Source organism: Schistocerca piceifrons, chromosome 6, assembly GCF_021461385.2.
Source record: "Schistocerca piceifrons isolate TAMUIC-IGC-003096 chromosome 6, iqSchPice1.1, whole genome shotgun sequence".
Classification (NCBI taxonomy): domain Eukaryota; kingdom Metazoa; phylum Arthropoda; class Insecta; order Orthoptera; family Acrididae; genus Schistocerca; species Schistocerca piceifrons.
In genome coordinates this window covers 218,426,094-218,448,954 of record NC_060143.1, presented here as the reverse complement: position 1 = coordinate 218,448,954, position 22,861 = coordinate 218,426,094, and the positions used below count along the sequence as shown (strand labels likewise).

The 22,861-nt window shown below is 40.9% G+C and overlaps 1 non-coding gene across 1 annotated transcript; it reads left to right on the top strand.

Moving 5' to 3' along the window:
* Window positions 1–284: 284 nt before the first annotated feature.
* Window positions 285–359, top strand: Trnal-caa. The gene has a single exon. It is a non-coding gene; the product is annotated as a tRNA-Leu (tRNA).
* The last annotated feature ends 22,502 nt before the right edge of the window (window positions 360–22,861 follow it).

Here is a 22,861-nt window from a genome sequence, read left to right as displayed (position 1 = left end):
TCAGTGTTGTGCGTTCCCTGTCAGCGTTGTGAACAGCCACCATACTGAAACTTCCTGGCAGATTAAAATCTGCCAGGAAGTTTCATATCTGCGCACACTCCGCTGCAGAGTGAAAATCTCATTCTGGAAACATCCCCCAGGCAGTGGCTAAGCCATGTCTCCGCAATATCCTTTCTTTCAGGAGTGCTAGTTCTGCAAGGTTCGCAGGAGAGCTTCTGTAAAATTTGGAAGGTAGGAGACGAGGTACTGGCAGAAGTAAAGCTGTGAGTACCGGGCGTGAGTCGTGCTTCGGTAGCTCAGTTGGTAGAGCACTTGCCCGCAAAAGGCAAAGGTCCCGAGTTCGAGTCTCGGTCGGGCACACAGTTTTAATCTGCCAGGAAGTTTCATATCAGTGCACACTCCGCTGCAGAGTGAAAATCTCATTCTGGAGCCACCATACTGTCACTGGTTGTGTTTTTCATCTCATGCGAACAGAAACCAGACTGATGAATTGCTTTTGTAATTGTGCCTGTCTACTTATTGAGTGTCTTCATCTGCATCCTCACCACAGTGTTTTTATATTTTAAATTCCGTAACTTTCCACCATTTTACAGTTTTTTTATAATGTCACCGTTTTACCGCCTTTTTTCTTCTTTATTTATTTACTCATTATGTTTTTTACCGCCCTTTGTGTCGGGGGGGGGGGGGGGGGATCGAAACGAAATCAAGGGAAAAAAAATTACGTGCCCTGTGGGGAGTGATAGAGGAAGGTTTGGGAGGATAGCTTCTGTGTTATACAGTGAGGATTATGGTTTGGACGGTATCACGTTGGCCTTGTCCTGCAGTAACTGACGAATGATTTACTGCACTCCGTTACAAACTGCTACAGTCCACGCAGCCTCTCTGTCATCAACACGTAGCTGTCCACGATAATTGACTCTGGCGGCAATGGCTTTCCCCAAACGGAGATAGACCCTAGATACGAAATGCCAGTCGCAAAGCCTAGGGGCTACATCATCTCTGAGATGTAATGAACCATGCTTGATGCAACTGTGATCAACCTGCCATCAGACGCGCAGATACCGCTGACATAGGCGCCGCCGGGCACACTCTAGTACAAATTACGACAATATCCCACCAGCACAGAAGGTTCTAACTCAGTTGTCCACAAATACCGACATTGACATAATTTTTATAGATGTAGAATAATGACATTATAGCTGTACCAGATGTTGTTTCTGTTGCTGTTGTTATTGTTGTGTTCAGCCATAAACCGGTTTCGTAGACTTCTGCAACTCAGTCTATCTTGTGAAAACATTTTTATCCTTGCAAAACTGCTGCATCCAACTTCCACTTGGACACATTTGTTGTAGTCAAGAGTAGATATCCTTCTACAATTTCTACCCTCCCACACTTCCCCTCCAGTGGCAATATGAAGATTCCTTGATGCCAGAGGATATGTCTTCTCAACCCATCACTTCTTTCACCATATACTTCTTGACAACCTAATTCGATTCGACATCACTTCTTTTGTTATAATCAGCACGGCTCTATAGCAACACGTCTGAAAAGCTTCCACTCTCTTTCTGTGTGACCTGAGTATCGTCAACGTTTCCTTTACATCCAAGGCTAAGCGCCGCATAAAACATCAAAAATGACTTCCTAATACATCAACCACTGTTCTATGTTAAATAATTTCTCTTTGGAAATTCATTTCTTGGTATAACCGGTATTCGTTTTATATCCTCTCTCCTTCATCCATCGCAAGCTGTTTGGTTACTCAAATAGCAAAGCTTATAAGCTATTTTAGTGACCCATTTAGTATTTTAATTCCCTCACCATTACCCTTCTTTGCTTCTGTTGTTATTCATCTTATATTTTGTCTGTACACTGGTCTTTCCTAAAAGAAAACATTTTCCATGGTGGACTGTATAAATTTCAGTTTATATGCTATAGACTAATTTCGGCTACGGACCCTATAGACATTGTCAAGCAACATACACTATCTTCATGCAACGTGCCGCAACAGTTGTGATGTACACACTAGTCCATCGATCCACACGCGAAACCGCTCGTAAGTGTTAATATGATATACCTCGAATATAAAAATAAAATATATACTAGTAATGCAAGATGTAGGATACAGGTGGAATACCCTCAGACTTCAAGAAGAGTATAATAATTTCAATCTCAAAGAAAGCAGTTATTAACAAGTGTGAAAATTACTGAACTATCAGTTTAATAAGTCACGGCTGCAAAATACTAACACGAATTCTTTACAGACGAATGGAAAAACTTGTAGAAGCCGACCTCGGGGAAGATCAGTTTGGATTCCGTAGAAATGTTGGAACACGTGAGGAAATACTGACCCTACGACTTACCTTAGAAGATAGATTAAGGAAAGGTACACCTACGTTTCTAGCATTCGTAGACTTAGAGAAAGCTTTTGACAATGTTGTCTGGAATACTCTCTTCCAAATTCTGAAGGTGCCAGGGGTAAAATACAGGAAGCGAAAGGCTATTTACCATTTGTACTGGAACCAGATGGCAGTTATAAGAGTCGAGGGGCATGAAAGGGAAGCAGTGGTTGGGAAGGGAGTGAAACAGGGTTGTAGCCTATCCCCGATGTTATTCACTCTGTATATTCAGCAAGCTGTAAAGGAAACACAAGAGAAATTCGGAGTAGGAATTAAAATCCATGGAGAAGAAATAAAAACTTTGAGGTTTGCCGATGACATTGTAATTCTGTCAGAGAAAGAAAAGGACCTGGAAAATTAGCTGAACCGAATTGACAGTGTCTTGAAAGGAGGATATAAAATGAACGTCAACAAAAGCAAAACGAGACTAATGGAATGTAGTCGAATTAAATCAGGTTATGATGAGGGATCTATATTAGGAAAGGACACACTTAAAGTAGTAAATGAGTTTTGATATTTAGGAAGCAAAATAACTGATGATAGGTGAAATACGTAGGACATAAATTGTAGACTGTCTATGGCAAGGAAAGTGTTTCTGAAGAAGAGAATTTTGTTAACATAGGGTATAGTTCTAGGTGTCAAGAAGTCTTTTCTGAAAGTACTTGTATAGAGCGTAGCCATGTATGGAAGTGAAACATGGACGATAAATACTTTAGATAAGAAGAGAATAGAAGCTTTCGAAAAGTGGTGCTACAGAAGAATCCTGAAGATTAGATTGGTAGATCACGTAACTAATGAGGAGTTACTGAACAGCATTGGGGAGAAGAGGAATTTGTGGCACAATTTGACTAGAAGAATGTGTCGGTTGGTAGGACTTGTTCTGAGGCGTCAAGGGATCACCAATTTAGTATGGAGGGTACAAATCGTAGAGGGAGACCAAGAGATTAAGCAGATTCAAAAGGATATAGGCTGCATTAGTTATTTGGAAATGAAGAAGTTTGCACAGGATAGAGTAGCATGGAGAGCTGCATCAAACCTTTCTCTGGACTAAAGACCGCAATAATATTTAATGCATCAGAATTTATATGTTAACTCTCTAAAATCTTTGTTTCATTTAAAGACTTTATTAAGATTTTACAGCTCTATACCCCACTTGGACATAGCTTCCTGAACGTGGTTATCCTGGATTTCTCCCAACGAGAGACCAGATAGTTGATACCGTCCCTGTAGGATGTCTGACTTTGTTGACAGAGCCGCAACCTTCTAGCACCGCTTCATCACTGTCAAAGTGAAGTCCTCGAAGGTGTTCTTTAACTTTTCTAAACTCAATCACAGCACCCTGTTTCTCAAGCACCCATATACTTAGGGTTAAACATCGCCATTTTACACGTTATAGTTTGGAGTCATCTAACGGCAGAGGTTTGCAAATGTGTGGGCATGAAGAGTAAAGATGTATAATATTAAGAAAGTTTCTTTTATGTTAAAAGCCTTAAGAGTTTTTACGTAAAAATGCGGAAACATTACATCTAAGCACGCCGTCAGAGTAAACGTGGAAGGACCACGTAGATTATAGTTAAAGCATGTATGGAGTAATGTGGATTTCAGAGGTGCGATGTCAGATACGTACCGAAGGTTAATTGTCGGAAGTTTGCAGAAGGAAATTATAAATTATCTGTCCATATTTATGTGACGATTCACGTGTGGACTGATGGATTAATTTATATCACATCTATTATGGCATGTTGGATAGAGATAATCTGTGTGTTACTTAATAATTATTAACGACAAATTAACGTACGCTGTTCTCTTTTGGAGAATTCATTTTAGAACCTAGTTTACTGACATTGCCCTTTCCGTCAGCTAATTTTCCGTGTACTTCTATGTTTCCGATTGAATTACAATAACGTCGGCAAACCTCGACGTTTTCTTTCTTCTCCCTGAATATTCCAGTCTCAAATTTTTTCTTGGTTTCCTTTAATGCATGCTTAATACAAGGATTCTGTAACATCGACGATAAATCATAGTCTCATCCGACCAATTTCTGAGTCACTGCATCCCTTTCACGTCCTTTGACTCTTTTAACAGCAATCTTGACTCTGTGCAAGCTTTAAATAATCTTTCGCTCGCCGGCATTTTATCACTATCACCTCCAAAACTTCAAACAGCGTAATGCAGTCAAAATCATCAAACCTTTCCTGTATATCTACAAATTATATAAACGTAGATTTGCCTTTTTTTAATCTATCTTCTAAAAAAACCCGTGTGTTTCTACATTTCTCTGGAGCGCGAACTAATCATCGTTAGTGACGATTGAGTAGAATTTACACCCGTCATCACCTACTCTATCTTTAATTTGGATTCTCCCATTTATCTTGAATTCCAAGACTATTACACTTGCCTAATATATTTTGCTTGCTGGGTGAAATAGTTTTGCATTGATTGACTCTTCCGTCAGTTCTTGGTAGAATATCTGATATATTATGAATGAAACACAACACTATCGTAATATTCTACAATATTTATTATTTGGCACACGAATGGGTTTTCGGCTCTTGTGCCATCAACAGGTACAAATATAAGTATGTGGTGCAGTGAAATTTTGTTGATTAAAAGATTTTAAACTAGTATCCCTTTCCAGGAATGAAAAAATATTTATGTTAGAAGTAACAATAAAAGAACAGTGTATCAAAATAGGATTATGTAGCCAACCGGTTGCAGACTACTCTCTGGTACATTGCCATAGGTTTCGACACATACTACTGGTGTATTCATGAGAATGAAATTTTGATAAATCGTAAAATTACATTGCCAAAAACCAATGGTCCGATTTTAGAGTAGTTATGCTCACGTCAAAAATAAAATACAATAAAATGTTTAATTTTTACAAGAGAACAGCTGATCTAAAATCAGATCATTGCTTTTTCGCAATGTAATTTTACATTTATCAAAATTTCATTCTGATGAACACACCCTTATTAGCTGTCGATACCCAGGTCAATGTACGAAACAGTAACTTGCAACCGGTTGTCTGTATAACCCCATGTTGAAACTAGTATACTGTTGACGAGTAACAGCCATGTTTAAACTGTAAAGCAAGAGGGTTTATTTCAGCGTAAATGCGGTGTGAGATTATTCAATTAAGACAAAATATATGACACATTTACTAATGAACTTCAGTCAAATTATAACAGTTGTACACAGAAGAAAATAAATGAATAATAAACTTTGATCATGTATTCTAAAGCTGTGGCTGAACAAAGTAATGTCTTAAATAGGTCCCAAATTACAACCAGACAAGGTGTAGTAGTGCTAAGCAGGTGAGTGAAGCAGCTGTGATTCTAGATAATAAAATTTTTTTAACACAGCGATAGAAATCAACTGAAAAAAGGAATGGGGAACTGGGTAAGAGGGGTAATTTACAACTTGGCCTAGATGGGATTACAGTAGTACCTGCTATTAAAAATGGGGAGTAAGGGAACTGTGTCTGGCCTTTCAGCACTAAGCTTGGGTTGGTGAACACGAGTTTATTAATTTCCAATATTGCAAGATAATTCACTTTCTCTCTCCGGATGTGGTGTAATACTTCGGGTTTCAACTTCTAACTACGGCATCCTTCACGCAGATGGTCTGCAAAGGTGGAGTCTCCTTCTCTAAGTTTCCAAAGTCTGTGGTGTTCCTTCAAGCACATCCATATTACCCTCTCATACTGTCCTATATAGAATTAGCCGCGGTTTCATGTGATTTTATGTATTCCACTCTCTTCGGAAGCTACAGTGCTATCTTTACCATTAGGTAAAATGTGTCCAACAGTATTGTGCACAGGAAATTATGTTTTTGCGATCCTGGGTTTAAGTTTTCTGGCTACATCCAGTGAGACTTTTTCTAAGAATGGAACTGCGCACCATTTATTGCATTGCTGAGGTGGCGAGTCAGGGATAGTTTAAGGATGAGAGTATATCGGTTGTTTCTGCTTTTTGTGAACTATGGAGTCTACCATGGTAGGAGGATAGCCGTTGTTTGATACTATTTGTTTGATTGCATGTAATTCCATTTGGAAGGTATCTTCACTCGTGCGGATGGATATTAGGTGATGCACCCCAGAATGAAAGGCAGCATGTTTGTGTGTCACTGCGTGTTGAGAATTTTCCGTTATTATTGTATCCGTGGTCGTAGTTTTCCTATAAATCTTGGAAGCATGAATAGTTCTTGTCTTTGTTCTCCCGTGGTTGATACCCTGTACCTCATTTTTCCGTAAATAAAACAGGGCTCTAAAGGATAACTCCCAGGTGCACAAAAATTGCTGTGCACCAAAGCAGAGAGAGAAAATTTTTGGTTTCTCATATGCTGACGACACTATAACCAGGATCATAAACTATTCTTTCTTCGAAAATTTTGAAGCCACCCCCAACTCTTGTACTACAACAAAACTGGAAGAAGGCTTTGGTTTCTATGCGTATTTATTGTTGAGTTACCTATACATATGAAACACTGTTATGTAGTTAATTATAACTATCAAAATAAAAATTATACTAATTAATAACAGTATTCACTATTTTTACTATGCATTTACAGTGCATTTACCGTTTCCGGTATTCTAAGATTCCATATTTGTTCTTGTGATGAACCACATTGCCTTCCTGGTGGCTCCCATCCCATAATCCTTCGTGGAAAACTAATTATCTGACATCCTTTTCGTATGTCCATACTGTAAGAATTGCTGTTCTTCACAAAATCAGTTATCGAACTAATCTAACTCGTGACGTCCACTTTCTTCCTGATGACACCATTTCTGACCGTTTCCCTCCTGGATATTCCTGCAGAAATTCTCCAGAATCCCATCGCATTTGCTATCAGTTACTTCATTAAATGACAAGTAACTGTCCTTACTTCTGATGTATATGTCATTATGATTACAATAATTGTTTTTAATAATTTTCCTTTTGTTTCTTTTCTAGTCTGACCGCATAACACATCTTTTAACTTTGCAATAGTGAACTTGGAAGTATTTATTATTGAATTAGTTTTCTTATCCTCTTTACTCTGTTCTGCGATTTTTACTTCTAGATGTTTGCACCCTTCTGTCAAATCTTGATTTGTTCCTCCTGTTGACATGTTCTTCTTTATAGTAGTAATAGCACACATTAAAATAACTGTAGTATTAATTTATTTACCATATTTTAAACCGCGTTTAACACCACCAGAAGCAGTAGAGATAATGGATGAGTGGAAGACTGAACTAACAGTCACAGTAAGTGGTAAGTGTTAAGGAAGAGCAAACTGGCTCGATAGTAGAGGGCACAGTAAGTAAGCGTAAAGCGTGAGGGAAAGGTACGGAACTGAGAGGGTAGGGGTGGGGTGGGGGTAATGACAGGAGTGGAATGTGGGGAAATTATAGCTACTATGATAAAAGTAGGGCCATTAGCACTCTTTAGAAGCTGAAAGAAGTTAATTCGGCTTCTTAACGCAGAAAATTTTAATAAGTTTAGTGTTTAGGTGGTATCGAGAGGATTTTTCTGTGCTGAGATCATTTCTGCTACATTTTTCAGACCGTAGAGTTGAAGGTAGGTAAGAGAAAGTGCGCTGACTATGCAGAGAGTAAAGCGCACAGTGGCTGTTGTCGTCACGACGCTGATCTGCACGTAGCCTTGATACAACCATGTTTAGCCAGTTTTAATAATCTATGGCTGGAAAATACGACCTTCACAACTGTATCGCATTCACATTGTGGATGCTGTTAGGTTTTCTCATTGAACATTGATTAATTACTAAAGCGGTCTTGCCCCTGACCCCCAGTTGGCAGTTATACTTGGTCTCACCTTATAATCTGTCTTTGTCTTGATCGTGGGTGCCAAGTGACTCCGTTCCGTCTAGCAGAGGTTTTTTAGAGCTGAAAAGATCATTTATAGGAAGCAACAGATTAATTCTATAGACCAAGATGTTGTTCCAAAATAAATACATAAATAAAATAACAATTAAATGTAGGGTAATAATACAATAAAAAAATGGTTACTCCACCCGTAATTAAATCAAATGTGGCATGAAAATGTGTTTGTGAAGGTCAAGATAAATAAAGGAAGTAACTCTGACAGAAACGAGCGTCTGAATAGCTCATCCAGCGCCTCTTTAGAGAGAGAGAGTGCAAATGGTTAGTAGCCGAGAGAACTGAGGTGACTGAAGTTCAGAGAGGAGCAGCACAAATTCCCCATAGCGAAATCATGCTCAGCTTTGTCACGCCTACTGATCAGATGTTGATGGCTGCATCACTATAAAATCTCCACCGAAATACTCTTAGCGTTATAACCGACCAAAGCTGCACTAACACGAAATGCGCAGTCCATGGATACTACCAAACACAGGAAGCGGGCACACAGGAAACAAAATGGTGGGAACACCCGCACAAGTACCGATAACGACGTGCTACAAGCAAGGACTGCGATCGACTGCGATGTCGAGCACGTCTTTGGGAACTTTTGGTAACGTGGACGCCGTACCATACCACGGGATGTCCAGGAGAAAGAAGACCCCGTCACCAACCTAACGGAGTGGCAGTTACGATTTGTTCTGGCCAGTGAGGGAAAGCCTTACCGCTCAGAGGTTGGGGATACTGGAGTGGCGGTAGGTATGAGAAGGACTGGGACGATCTGAGTACCTCTTCGCCAGGAAGCAGCCGTGACATGAATTTCACACTAACGGATCAGTCAGAATTTATGGATTTTGTAAAAATTAATATTCTAACAGGTCATATTTTTATAGTTTTTCATTTACGCTACCAGTTTCGACTTCTCAATAGAATCATCTTCAGGCCCTGTAGCATGAACGACAGATGAATCAAGACGTAAATTTTAGAACAGGGAACCAATATTTCCGCCTGGTTTCCGATGAACACTTCACGAGCGATCTTGTTACCTGTCATTCAAGTTACAGGGCAAGAAGACGACTATACTGTGGAGTGGAAACTCGTAGCCAAAATAAAAAAAATTATAAAAAACGGCTGCTGGGATAGTATTTTTACAATTCATCGAACAGCAGCAGTCCCACACCGCATAATTTGAAGATGGAGATTTTTGTGGATTTTCACCAACTTGAAAAGCATTAGGAATAACTAATCTGGGGTTCAGAAAATTATTCCGCTTCTATGAGACTCCAATCCCCTCGGTTAGGCACGCCTATGGTGGTCTCTAACTGTCGGGGAAAATTGGTTTAATATCGTTTATCATCATCATCATCATCATCATCATCATCATCATTTAAAACTGATTATGCCTTTCTGGAGCATAGTCCCCCTTATAAAATTTCTCCATGATCCCCTATTCAATGCTAACATTGATGCCTCTTCTTATGTTAAGCCTATGACTTCAAAATCATTCTTTACCGAATCCAGGCACCTTCTCCTTGGTCTTCCCCGACTCCTCCTACCCTCTACTGCTGAACCCATGAGTCGCTTGGGTAACGTTGTGCGTGTAACATGACCCCACCATCTAAGCCTGCTCGCCCTGACTGCTACATATATAGAGTTCATTCCCAGTTTTTCTTTGACTTCCTCATTGTGGACACCCTCCTGCCATTGTTCCCATCTACTAGTACCTGCAATCATCGTAGCCACTTCCATATCCGTAACCTCAACCTTACTGATAAGGTAACCTGAATCCACCCAGATTTCGCTCCCATACAACAAAGTTGGTCGAAAGATTGAACAGTGCACAGATAACTTAGTCTTCTTGCAGAAGAGAGTAAATATCATATATTTAATAATTAATTTCGCCGACTTTTCAAAATAGTAATCAGATTGTCCCATGACCTACGTCAACCAATCCATAATCTTAAATCAATTCGAATCTGCGATCGTAATCGAAAGTCGTTCCTTTTGCACGCCTTGTGGCAAATTTTTGAAATGTCTCTTCCCCACAACGTGCACATCATATATGACAGTTCTTGAAGAATGGCAGCACTACAATAAAGAACTGGGAGTACTAGTTACTCTATAAGATTTTTTATAAGCAGAAGTGCATGTGTGTGTTTGTGTGTGTGTGTTCAAAAATGGTTCAAATGGCTCTGAGGACTATGGGACTTAAAATCTATGGTCATCAGTTCCCTAGAACTTAGAACTACTTAAACATAACTAACCTAAGGACATCACACAACACCCAGTCATCACGAGGCAGAGAAAACCCCTGACCCTGCCGGGAATCGAACCCGGGAACCCGGGCGTGGGAAGCGAGAACGCTACCCCACGACCACGAGCTGCGGACGTGTGTGTGTGTGTGTGTGTGTGTATGTGTGTGTGTGTGTGTGTGTGTACCGGGTGGCTATAATTAAACTTTCCCTACTTAACACATCAGGACACAGAAACTAACTACCGTCTACCGTACCAGTACCAAACTTGGTAGCTTTAATATCAAGGGCATTGGAAAGAGAAATAATGCAGAATCAATTCAGCTGAAATATTTTTAATGTGCTGCTACGGCTCATCATGCCATTATATACCGGTACCATTACTGTTACAAAAGGGGCTCAATATGGCGCCCATCAGTGTTCAAAGAGTCTGAAAGCACAGGATTACATTCTGCACAGTAGAACGGAGCATGTTCATAGATATGCTGACGACTGATATGCTGCGCTTGAGATGAGCACATGTTCCCCTGGCAAACCCTGTCCAGATCCACAAACAGAAATCACATGGAGTGAGATCAGATGATCGGGCAAGCATTTGGAAACGATCTGCTGATAATTCAATCGTTTCCAAATGTGGTTTGGAGAAGGGGGTGAGCTTCACGAGCGATGTTCTGTGCACGAAAACTGTTGTATGTGGGGGGTATGACAGCTGGCGAAGACTATCGCAGTAACGCTGACCAGTCACACTGCGCGTCTTTGGTCCTTGAGCGCCGAACTTTTCAAAAGGAATGATGATCGTGGCCATGAAACCACACCATACGGTGATACGTTCACCATACAGAGAACTTAGCGCACAGTGACTGGAGTGAAGGTCCCCACACTCGGAAATTCCGTGTGATCAGCTCAGGCGTCAGAGAAAAGTGAGCTTCGTCTGTCCATAGGATGGTCCAGGGCCAACCCTCGTCAACTTCAAGCTTTGCGAGAAAGTGGAGAGGGAAGTCAACACGTCGTTGTGCGTCCTGTGATGCAGGCTGCTGTACGATATGGATCTTGTATGGATACCATTTGAGGATGGTTCGGAGCACCTTCCGTACAGTGAAACACGGGGTGTTCAACTGTCGTGACACATAACGCGCACTGCCTGATGATCGGGAATTGCGCGCAGCGTTGTCTGCCCGAGCAACAGCGATTTCGTCAACCACTTGTGGTGCAACCGGTCGTCGGCCTTTTCACTGAGCGACGCCCGGCACTGCTGTCGAGTCGAACTTCTTAGTCACGCTCCGCACATCAGGCGGAGAAAGAGGACCCTCCCGTAATCCTTTCAGCCGGAGATATTCTCGATTAGCAGCATTTCTGTTGTTTTGATAATAGAAGTCCACCAATAATGACCTGCTCCTTTTGTCCAACCTCAAGTTGACACGTCAACAACTGCACTCTGGCTGGTCAGGTGTGTGAGATTATGAATCACGATTAGTGATCATGGCACTTAGTATCCATGGTAGTGCAACGTCACAATAGGTTTCGTTACATTGTTAAAATCAGTGTTATGGTGCAATCAGCTGATAGACATTATCAGCGTAACTTCAATTACTTTACATAATTAATGAACAGTGAATCTTTGTCCATAGTTAAATGAAAATTCAAAGCAGATTTAGTGAAATGTGTATTCAAAAGATTGTTAAGAAGTAACTTCGTAAATTTGTCTAATGTTGGTTAAAATAAAATTAACTTTGTTTTTCGAAGTAATTTCCGTTCTCGGCTTGGTCATTTAAACCATACCTAAGAAAAGAGAATCATATCAATCACGCTGCCCCTTTACTAAAATTATTGGCACAAGACTAGATTCGTGCAGGATGTAGTTTTCTCTGACTATCCCCAAAATTAGAATTGCGTTATCCGTTGCGACTTCAAATTCAATCGATAAGATTGTATTCTGAACTTTGATGGGCCTAAACATCAATTCTAAACTGGGCAGAATGGTCAGGGAAGGTTATGCTGCCGAGAGAGAAAAAGTGTGCATAAGATCCTTCCCCACAGCAGGCTTATATAAAAATGAATGGAAGTAATCCCTGCTGATAAAATTAAGCAAACTCTCTTCTCAGCCTGCCACAGACAGGGAGAATTAACGACATTTACGCTCTAAATACCAGTCGTTGGGAGCTTGCAGTAGGAACTGGACGGTGGCGCTGGGAAATCATGCACCCCATACTCTGGACATTAATGCTACCACGTTTGGTACTTGTACAGCAATTATTTTCCGTCTTATGATGTATTGAGTATGGAAAATTTAATTATAACCACACACACACACACATACATATTTACAGGTTGTTACAAAAAGGTACGGCCAAACTTTCAGGAAACATTCCTCACACACAAAGAAAGAAAATACGTTATGTGGACATGTGTCCGGAAACGCTTACTTTCCATGTTAGAGATCATTTTATTTCTTCTCTTCAAATGACATTAATCATGGAATGGAAACACACAGCAACAGAACGTACCAGCGTGACTTCAAACACTTTGTTACAGGAAATGTTCAAAATGTCCTCCGTTAGCGAGGATACATGCATCCACCCTCTGTCGCATGTAATCCCTGATGCGCTGATGCAGTCCTGGAGAATGGCGTATAGTATCACAGCCGTCCACAATACGAGCACAAAGAGTCTCTACATTTGGTACCGGGGTTGCGTAGACAGTGAAAGTCAAGAGGGTTGAGGTCAGGAGATCGTGGAGGCCATGTAATTGGTCCGCCTCTACCAATCCATCGGTCACCGAATCTGTTGTTGAGAATCGTACGAACACTTCGACTGAAATGTGCAGGAGCTCCATCGTGCATGAACCACATGTTGTGTCGTACTTGTAAAGGCACATGTTCTAGCAGCACAGGTAGAGTGTCCCTATGAAATCATGATAACGTGCTCCATTGAGCGTAGGTGGAAGAACATGGGGCCCAGTCAAGACATCACCAACAATGACTGCCCATACGTTCACAGAAAGTCTGTGTTGATGACGTGATTGCACAATTGCACGCGGATTCTCGTCAGCCCTCACATGTTGATTGTGAAAATCTACAAATTGATCACGTTGGAATGAAGACTCATCCTTAAAGAGAACATTTGCACTGAAATGAGGATTGACACATTGTTGGATGAACCATTCGCAGAAGTGTTCCCGTGGAGGCCAATCAGCTGCTGATAGTGCCTGCACACGCTGTACATAGTACGGAAACAACTGGTTCTCCAGTAGCAGTCTCCATACAGTGACATGGTCAACGTTACCTTGTACAGCAGCAACTACTCTGACGCTGACGTTAGGATAATCGTCAAATGCATGAAGAATTGCCTCGTCCATTGCAGGTGTCCTCGTCGTTCTAGGTCTTCCCCAGTCGCGAGTCATAGGCTGGAATGTTCCGTGCTCCCTAAGACGCCGACCAATTGTTTCGAACGTTTTCCTGTCGGGACACCTTCGTTCTGGAAATCTGTCTCGATACAAACGTACCGCGCCACGGTTATTGCCCCGTGCTAATCCATACATCAAATGGGCATGTGCCGACTCCGCATTTGTAAACATTGCACTTACTGCAAAACCACGTTCGTGATGTACACTAAGCTGTTGATGCTACGTACTGATGTGCTTGATGCTAGTACTGTAGAGCAATGAGTCACATGTCAACACAAGCACCGAAGTCAGCATTACCTTCCTTCAACTGGGCCAACTGGAGGTGAATCGAGGAAGTACAGTACATACTGACGAAACTAAAACGAGCTGTAATATGGAAATTAAGCGTTTCCGGACACATGTCCACATAACATCTTTTCTTTATTTGTGTGTGAGGAATGTTTCCTGAAAGTTTGGCCATACCTTTTTGTAACACCATATATATATATATATATATATATATATATATATATGTGTGTGTAGTATATATATATATATATATATATATATATATATATATATATGTGTGTGTGTGTGTGTGTGTGTGTGTGTGTGTGTGTAGTAAATGTAGGAGGGTGACATCTATTTGGTTTGTTATGTCAGGTAGGTAAACACGAGGCAGACGCAGAGTCATATTTATATTCAAGAGCGAGTAATATCGTAGATTGCTACCCTTTTAACAAGATATTGTAAAAAATGAAATCGCACACAGAACTTTAAAAAGGGAACTGACTCCTTAACATTTACATTACCGTACTTCACTCACACTAGCTACGTATTAGGAGCGTCTCCTAGGAAACCGAGTGGAATTTGCTTCGCTGTGCGCAAGCCCTAATACGCTGATGTGCCAGATGTGTGCAGAGTTCCCAGAGAGAGCCGGAGTCCTTTGCAGGGCTGCGTAATAATTTCCCGGTGGCGCGTTAGACGTCCCAGGTGATGGCAGCACGTCATGTGTCTCGGAGCGTCAGCTCGCTCGAGATGCGTCGGCGGCAGGGCATCTGGCAAGCGCTTGGGATTAGCACCGGCTGCACCCGATAGCCTGCAAACCGCCGCGGGGCCTGTTATCGACTCGGCCCCGTGCTCGCACACGCACGCACACGCACACACAGAGGCAGGCCGCGTCTCGCTCTGCCCTGCTCTTCGCCCTTCCCTCGCCTCATTACACCGATCGCTGGCAGAGGCGGAGCAGGTAGCCTTTCGGGACGCTCGTCCGCCTTCGCTGCCCTCCCCCCCTTTCCTCCCTCTCCCACTCCTCCCCCTCCCCAGGCCATCAAGCGCACAGCATACTTGCAGATAAGCTCTGGAGCGGTGCCGATTCCCCCGAGTCGGACGAGCTTTTCGCTGCCAAATGCCGAAATCACGTTGCTCCTCGTCTAGCGAGAGCTACACTAGTCTCTGGGGAATGCAGGTTGAGAAGTGAAACAGCTCTCTCCCCCCGAAGACCCCCACCCCTGCAGTCGGCGCATAACGAAAGCCCCACCGTTGTTGCTTTTGCGAACTCGGCAGTCCGCCAATAAATTATTACGAAGCACTCTACGCAGCTACAGCCGATATCTCGCCTGCCGTAATTCATGAATTTTAAATTTCGTGTTAATGACTTACTCATTTCCATCGTGTTGATTATTCATCTGCAGATAACCTACCTAGCCCAGTAACTCTTTTTCTTCATCAACTCATCAGTCTGTCGAATGTTTTGATGCTGTTCTGCACCTTATGCCAACTTGCACTGTCCCCTTCCCTCTGCCTAATCTATTACTCGGTAAATCAGTATGGTAACGCAAATATGGTGACAGCGCCGTCGATTTTGCAGCGGAGGAAGATATTAGACTGTTGGTATAATATCGATATATCACTATTCTTTCCAAAAGAAAACATAGGTATTTACTGGCGATATCTTTTTCACGTATACATCGGTATCGAAATGGCAACATTGTATTATATTTTTTCGCAATTTTTGATAATTATTTGAAGCTGTTATTTTGAAATATGTAGTAGAACGTAATTTTACTTTCACTATGTGAAGTGGTCTTACTATTTTTTGAATATTAATGACGTCCAATCTTTCTCTTTGACTGTGAGAAGCAAGTATAAATGGCACAAAGAAGAAGTCCGTTTGCACTTGGAGGAGGTGTGTGAGGTTGCTGTGGGACTGGAATAACAAGATCTCCGATGTGAAGAAACAGCACACGAGCTGCGTAAAAAAAGAAAAATAATTGAGCTACTAGTGTGCTATTTCTTCACAGCTGCGGTCTTCAAAAACAGTTGCTGAAACAGATGAACGAACATCTAAATGACAAGACTGGTCTTTGCGGTGGGAGGAGATTTGTGAGGAGAAATGTTGACGTAATCGGCGCTTGGCGCTGCCAACAGAAACTGAAACGTTTAACATCACCTCGAAATGTTGACAGTACACTTCCTAGGCCGCTGACGTCTGCAGAAATGTAAAATCAGGGAAGTCGACATGAAGTTCTTTCAGACAAATCCCATATGTGACGAAACCGAATGATACACCTTTTTATTGTTCCACTTACTTGCAGTTAAAATTGTTACCAAAGTGGTTCAAAAAATGGTTTAGATGGCTCTGAGCACTATGGGACTTATCATCTGTGGTCATCAGTCCCCTAGAACTTAGAACTACTTAAACCTAACTAACCTAAGGACATCAGACACATCCATGCCCGAGGCAGGATTCGAAACTGCGACCGTAGCAGTCCCGCGGTTCCGGACTGAGCGCCTAGAACCGCTAGACCATCGCGGCCGGCACCAAAGTGGTTAACATCAAGCGTAAACGTGCGTTGTTCTCCTTTCAGTTCTAGCTCTAAGGGGGATAAGCAGGCTGCTAGCTTGGTGATGTACAAAATATCTAAAAATAAATCAATACTTTTTTTTGCAGTTTCTTCGGTATTTTTCCTGCCCTTATATCGGTATAGCAATAAATTTGTCGATATATGAAGTGCCGATAGTGATATCTTTTTAAATATCGATACCTCGGATTCACAATATTTGTAAAAACACCAACAGACCTATTGGCTGTAGTGTACACTTCAGTACTCTTAGAAGCGGAGCATTGTCACACCCTACACGCCTTTAAGCGCCACCTAATGAGTTGCCCATTTAGAATAAGAACAGAAACAGAACGTACAACTTATCTCGCAGCTGGCGCTCACGATATTTCACTGACAGTACCCGTAACACTTCATTCCCCTCAGATGGCGCTATTTTCCACAGCTGTGTTGGTAAATTCATGATCTGCTGTTTCACTCACAGATGATAATGCCGACTGTTTGTTCCAATCTATGACGACTGATTTGGTTCCTCGTCCGCCACAGTATCTCTTCCACAGTAGTCATGTCACTATTTTTAGCTTGATACACGGTCTTTCAAGTCTTCTAATGTCACAAGAGGAAATGTTAATATCACAGCTGCAAAAGCAAACTGGCCGCGTCCGCAGCTCGTGGTCGTGCGGTAGCGATCTCGCTTCCCACGCCCGGGTTCCCGGGTTCGATTCCCGGCGGGATCAGGGATTTTCTCTGCCTCGTGATGACTGGGTGTTCTGTGCTGTCCTTAGGTTAGTTCGGTTTAAGTAGTTCTAAGTTCTAGGGGACTTATGACCATCGATGATAAGTCCCATAGTGCTCAGAGCCAAACTGGCCACTTGGCTGAAGTTCACGGGTTCAATTCCCAGCTGTCGCTTCAGATTCATTTCTCGGGGGTGGATCTGGAAGGAGGTCCACTCTGCCTTGTGAGGTCAACTGAGAAGCTAATTCAATATGAAAGCAACGAAGCTGACGTTCAAGCCACCGAAGTAGCGTAACGTCAAAAAGGTGGTACCAGACTCAATGTGTTTCGTTATTAGCAGCAAATGCATCAGCCGTTACTTTTCCTGCTTAGAGAGTGATACGCTTGACGCCTTACGACAGTGGATCTTATTCCCTGGAAAATTCCATAACGGGTCTATGGGACTTAGGTCTAGATGTTACGGTGGCAGTAGATAGGGACCCACTTTAAAACAAAATTGCACCACTGGAATACAGACGATAAGGTGGATCTCCTTAGTGCCGGAAGTGCATCTTCCTTTGTTCTCTACTTATTTTTAACTGCTTTCTGTAAGTTCCTACATATCAGTCCGAATTTTCACCACTATTGTCATAGAGGAGAAATAACCTCGAAACGAAACTCATCTTTTACAGCAATGAACCGTTGCCTGACAATGTTGTTTGACAATACTCGTCATACACTGCCAGTTTTCAACATTTATTCACAGTGTAGTGTGTATGAAAAATAAATAATGACTCTAAGCAGGCACCATTTAAAATAAAATCCTTTAGAGTCAAGCAGTTTTCCTCTAAGTTTCTTTACTAGTCAAGAAGTCCACTTTTGTGCAACGAAAGCTTAGTAGTGTTTTCAGAGATTGTTGTCTTTGTATTGTTCATAACACCACAGAAATTGTGGTTTATAGTCTGATTACAATTACTTACTCGTAGACACTTTCAAGTATTGGATCTGGTTACCTTCAGTTACAGTGCTCAACATCACCCATGAACTGTTAGCCTTTACCAAACTACCACAGCAGATGGTCAGTTCATTTCCGTTTCCGTGTCCTGCTTTCTTGCTTTCTTCCCTGATAGATCCCAAATCCTGAGTTTCGCTAGTTTATTTCATATCTGAGGAGGTGAGAAGCCAAGGGGTATAAATGACATTTTCGGAAAAAATGAGTTCAATGCAGAAATGGATACCTAATATATGTAAAATTATGGTGCTAAGAGGTACAAGTCTATCTCTGTCTGGTGCTGCAATATGGCGGCAGAAAAGTTAAGTACTTGCAGAAACGGGTGCATTGTTTCGCGGCCAAAGGGTATATGTGAAGCGGCAATAATGGTGGTGCATGTGTGTGTAAATTCAGTGCTACTGTTACGAAGTGAAGTTCGTTGTTTCATTGCATATAAGTGATAAAACAAACTTCATTTACTGTCTTTCATCAATAAATACGAATATTAATATTATATTTATTGTAAATTGGACATAAAATACGAGAGAGAACAGTAACTATGACATTTCCTGAACGGGACTTTTCTGACAGCTCCGAAGGTGAGTAATTAAGTACACCATTAATATTATTGTCTCCTGCTTAAATGACACACTTCAAAAATACGTATATTTTATATTTAAAGTGAAAAGTAGTGTAGATACTGACTCCAGAGAGAACTCTAGTGATGAAGGTAATTTTCTATAATTGATGCAATATCAGCAGTAAACTAAGTTACAGTTTGTAAAAATTTTCATGGCAGCGTAGCCTGCCGGCCGCGGTGGTCTCGCGGTTAAGGCGCTCAGTCTGGAACCGCGGGACTGCTACGGTCGCAGGTTCGAATCCTGCCTCGGGCATGGATGTGTGTGATGTCCTTAGGTTAGTTAGGTTTAAGTAGTTCTAAGTTCTAGGGGACTGATGACCACAGTAGTTAAGTCCCATAGTGCTCAGAGCCATTTGAACCATTTGCAGCGTAGCTCCTTTCTTCTGACCGATATTTCTCGGTGGAAGTCAGAGCGCATTGTGCTGTTTTCTGCTTGCAGACGCTGCCAAACGTAGTAAGCAACTGATTATAAGTGATACGAAGGATTTATTCATTAATTCCCCATTCATTAACACTACTCAGAACTGCATTACTTTGACAGTGAATATCTGTGTAAAATTATGCTTTCTTGAAACATTGTTACTGCCGTGCATCGTTAATTTCTACCATAGTGAATTATTAATGTTACGTTAACAGTACTACACAGAATTGTCTCCCCTCATTTTTCCTCACCCCGCAGCCATATTGGTGCATTTTCTTGTTGACATTTTCGCCTTGCTGTCCAGAAAAGTTTTACAAGCTGTGTATTTACCATTGATTAACAGATAATGAAAAAGTAAAACTAACAAGGTTAACGTACTGCTCCATGCTTCTTCATTTCAGACGAAAATGAGCGATCTCATGGAAGAGAGGTAAACAGTGGAGGGCACAAAGCTTCTAAGAGAGTAAAGCATGTGAGGACAAAAAATCATTAAGGACTCATTTATTAAAAAGAGTAGTATCATCTACAAAACGTAATGAAGCCAAAGAATATGTGGATCGCAAAGGAAAGGTGCACAATGAAAGAAAGGTTAGAGTGTACAATCACAACTGCTGATTCAAGTGCAATCAAAACATCAGTCAACAAACAAGACAGGAAGTATTTAATAAATATTGGAGTCTTGGTAACTGGGACTTGCAGACGTCCTTCTTATACTCTTCTGTTACTGTCAGTGAGCCAAATAGAAGGAAAGGAACTGCTACAAAAAGAAAATCTATTAGTTGCCAATATTCTCTCCAGGGTAAAAGACTTTGCAAAGCGTTCTTTTTGAGGACCCTAGATGTGTCTAACAAGAGAGTAACAAACCTGGTACAAAAGAAAACCACTTCAACTACTCCCTGATTTCGCCTAAGGACAAGCGAGGCCATAAAATCGCTGGAAATAAGATTGATGAAGCTAAAGTAGGTCTTATAAAGGAACACATCAAAAGTTTTCCGAAGTACAGTAGCCACTATTCACGCCAAAAAGCACCTAATAAGAAGTAGCTGGCAGGAAACTTCAGCCTCAAGAAAATGTATCGGCTTTATATGGAAGTTTTGTGAAGAAAAGGAAACAGAGCCAGTACGGGAAATCTTTTACCGCCATGTTTTTAACACATGCGTTAATCTTAGCTTCCACAGGCCATATACAGACACATGTGCTACGTGTGACAAGCTGGAAAATACCATTGATCATGGATTGCTTGACGAAAAACATGGTGCTCTTGTTGGAGAGGAATTCCATCTACGGAAAGCAGAAAGTGCTCGGAAACAAGTGGTGGATGCAAAAAATCTGGTTGCTAAAGAAGATCGGCATGTGGCTGTATGTTTTGACTTACAGAAAATGCTCAAAACACCAGTTCTGACATGTTCACAAGCTTACTACTGTCGACAATTGTGAACTTATAATTTGTGTGTACATGATTTGGGTACAGGCAAAGCCTTCATGTTTATGTGGCACGAGGGTCAAGCTTCACGAGGATGTAAAGAGATAATGTCTTGCTTACTGAAATTTACTAATAGTTTGCCACCAACCATCACGCATCTCACTGCATTTAGTGACAATGCAGGAGGACAAAACAAAAGTCAACGCATTGAGAAATTTTGGCTCTATATAGTCAACAACACTCACATTCAGACCGTTGACCATAAGTTTCTACTATCTGACCATTCATTTAATGATTGTGACAGAAACTTTGGAATTATTGAGCGCAGTAGAAAAATTTCACAAAGCGGTATTTACGTTCCTCAAGACTGGATTAATGTAATCACCAAGGCGTCAAGACGTTTTGAGTTAGTGGAAATGGGAGACAAGGATTTTGTCACACTAGACGTGATTGAAACATTTTTCTAAAATCTGTAAAGGGAATTCAAAAAATGCGGTGGTTGCACATAAAAAAAGATGAACCATGGACATTGTTTTACAGATGTACCTTCAATGAAGATTTTTAATTCTACACCTACAGTATGACAGTAAAAAGCATTGGAAGACATGTTCCGATACTCCCAAGACTAACTCATAGGACAACTCCGCGAAAAACTAAGGAAGAAAAGTACAAAGACTTACTGAACCTTCTACCATTTGTGCCTCCTGTGCATCGCAGTTTTTACACAGAACTCAGTTCTACAGTCCATCCACAAGAGGAAAGAAATCGATTAATCCTGCAGAGGGAAACAGCAAGAGAAACTAACGTGTCGGCCCTTGTCAGCGGTATATGCAGCACACCATCAAGAACAGTCGATAACAGATAGTGATAACTCTGAAGGTGAAAATGACAATATTTTTGACAGTGATTCAAATTGAGAATGCAATAACAGCAGAAAATTTTTATACTTTATTCCATTACTTTCCTTATTTTTTTTTTAATCAGAAGGAAAGATTAGGCATTTTCAGTTTTTCTATAATTTGCAAAGGAACATTTTTCTAGATTTTTTCAACATTAATTATTACTGTAATTTAATGTGCATTATATATTATGATTCATAACATACTAAATAATTTGAAAATTCTTTTATTATTTCTTTGAGATCATACCTTTGTAACTCTTCCTTGGAAGAATAATTTTTTTTGCTGTAGAAATATGAGGGAGATAAACATAAAACTATATCTTCAAATGATATGCAATAATGTTTTCTGTATTTATGTCCTAGAATTAACTATTCAACTTTAAACTTGATTATCTCACTTATACCCCTTGGCCTCTCACGTCCTCATTTTATCAGACACTAGAAGCACACGAAAACAACACACACACACACACACACACACATACACTGTAACGAAATGTGCACGTTTCATACACAGCATTAGCCGATTCTGACTGGATCCTTACGCACAAGACGCGAAGCGGCTTCGTATATTTTTTAGTTGTAATCATCTCAGAGATCGGCATACAGTAGATAGCATTCATAGGACACTGCATGACGCCAAACTTTCTGAGGGCAACAAATCGTATCCCGTCTGGTTCTGAACAATAAATAAAATAATGTCATGACAAGTGGTGGTGTTATAGTCCTCACATACAGAATGAGTTCGAATTTCATCATATGATAAAAAATGTTTTATTTTTATAGCTTTATCCAAATGACTTTCATGTAATTTTGTCCATCATAATCGATGTATTTGGAAAGCCTACAACTTTGTCATTCATGATTTAAATAATGAAAAACTGCAGCAGTTACTAACATTCATGCTTAGCACAACGTGTTTCAAGACTCATTCTCATTCGCAAGTGCATTTGTTTACATAAACATTTTTTTTATGATTTTTGCATGTGTGATTTTCTGCCTATCTTGCGTTGTAGTTCTTTTTTTCATACTTTACGG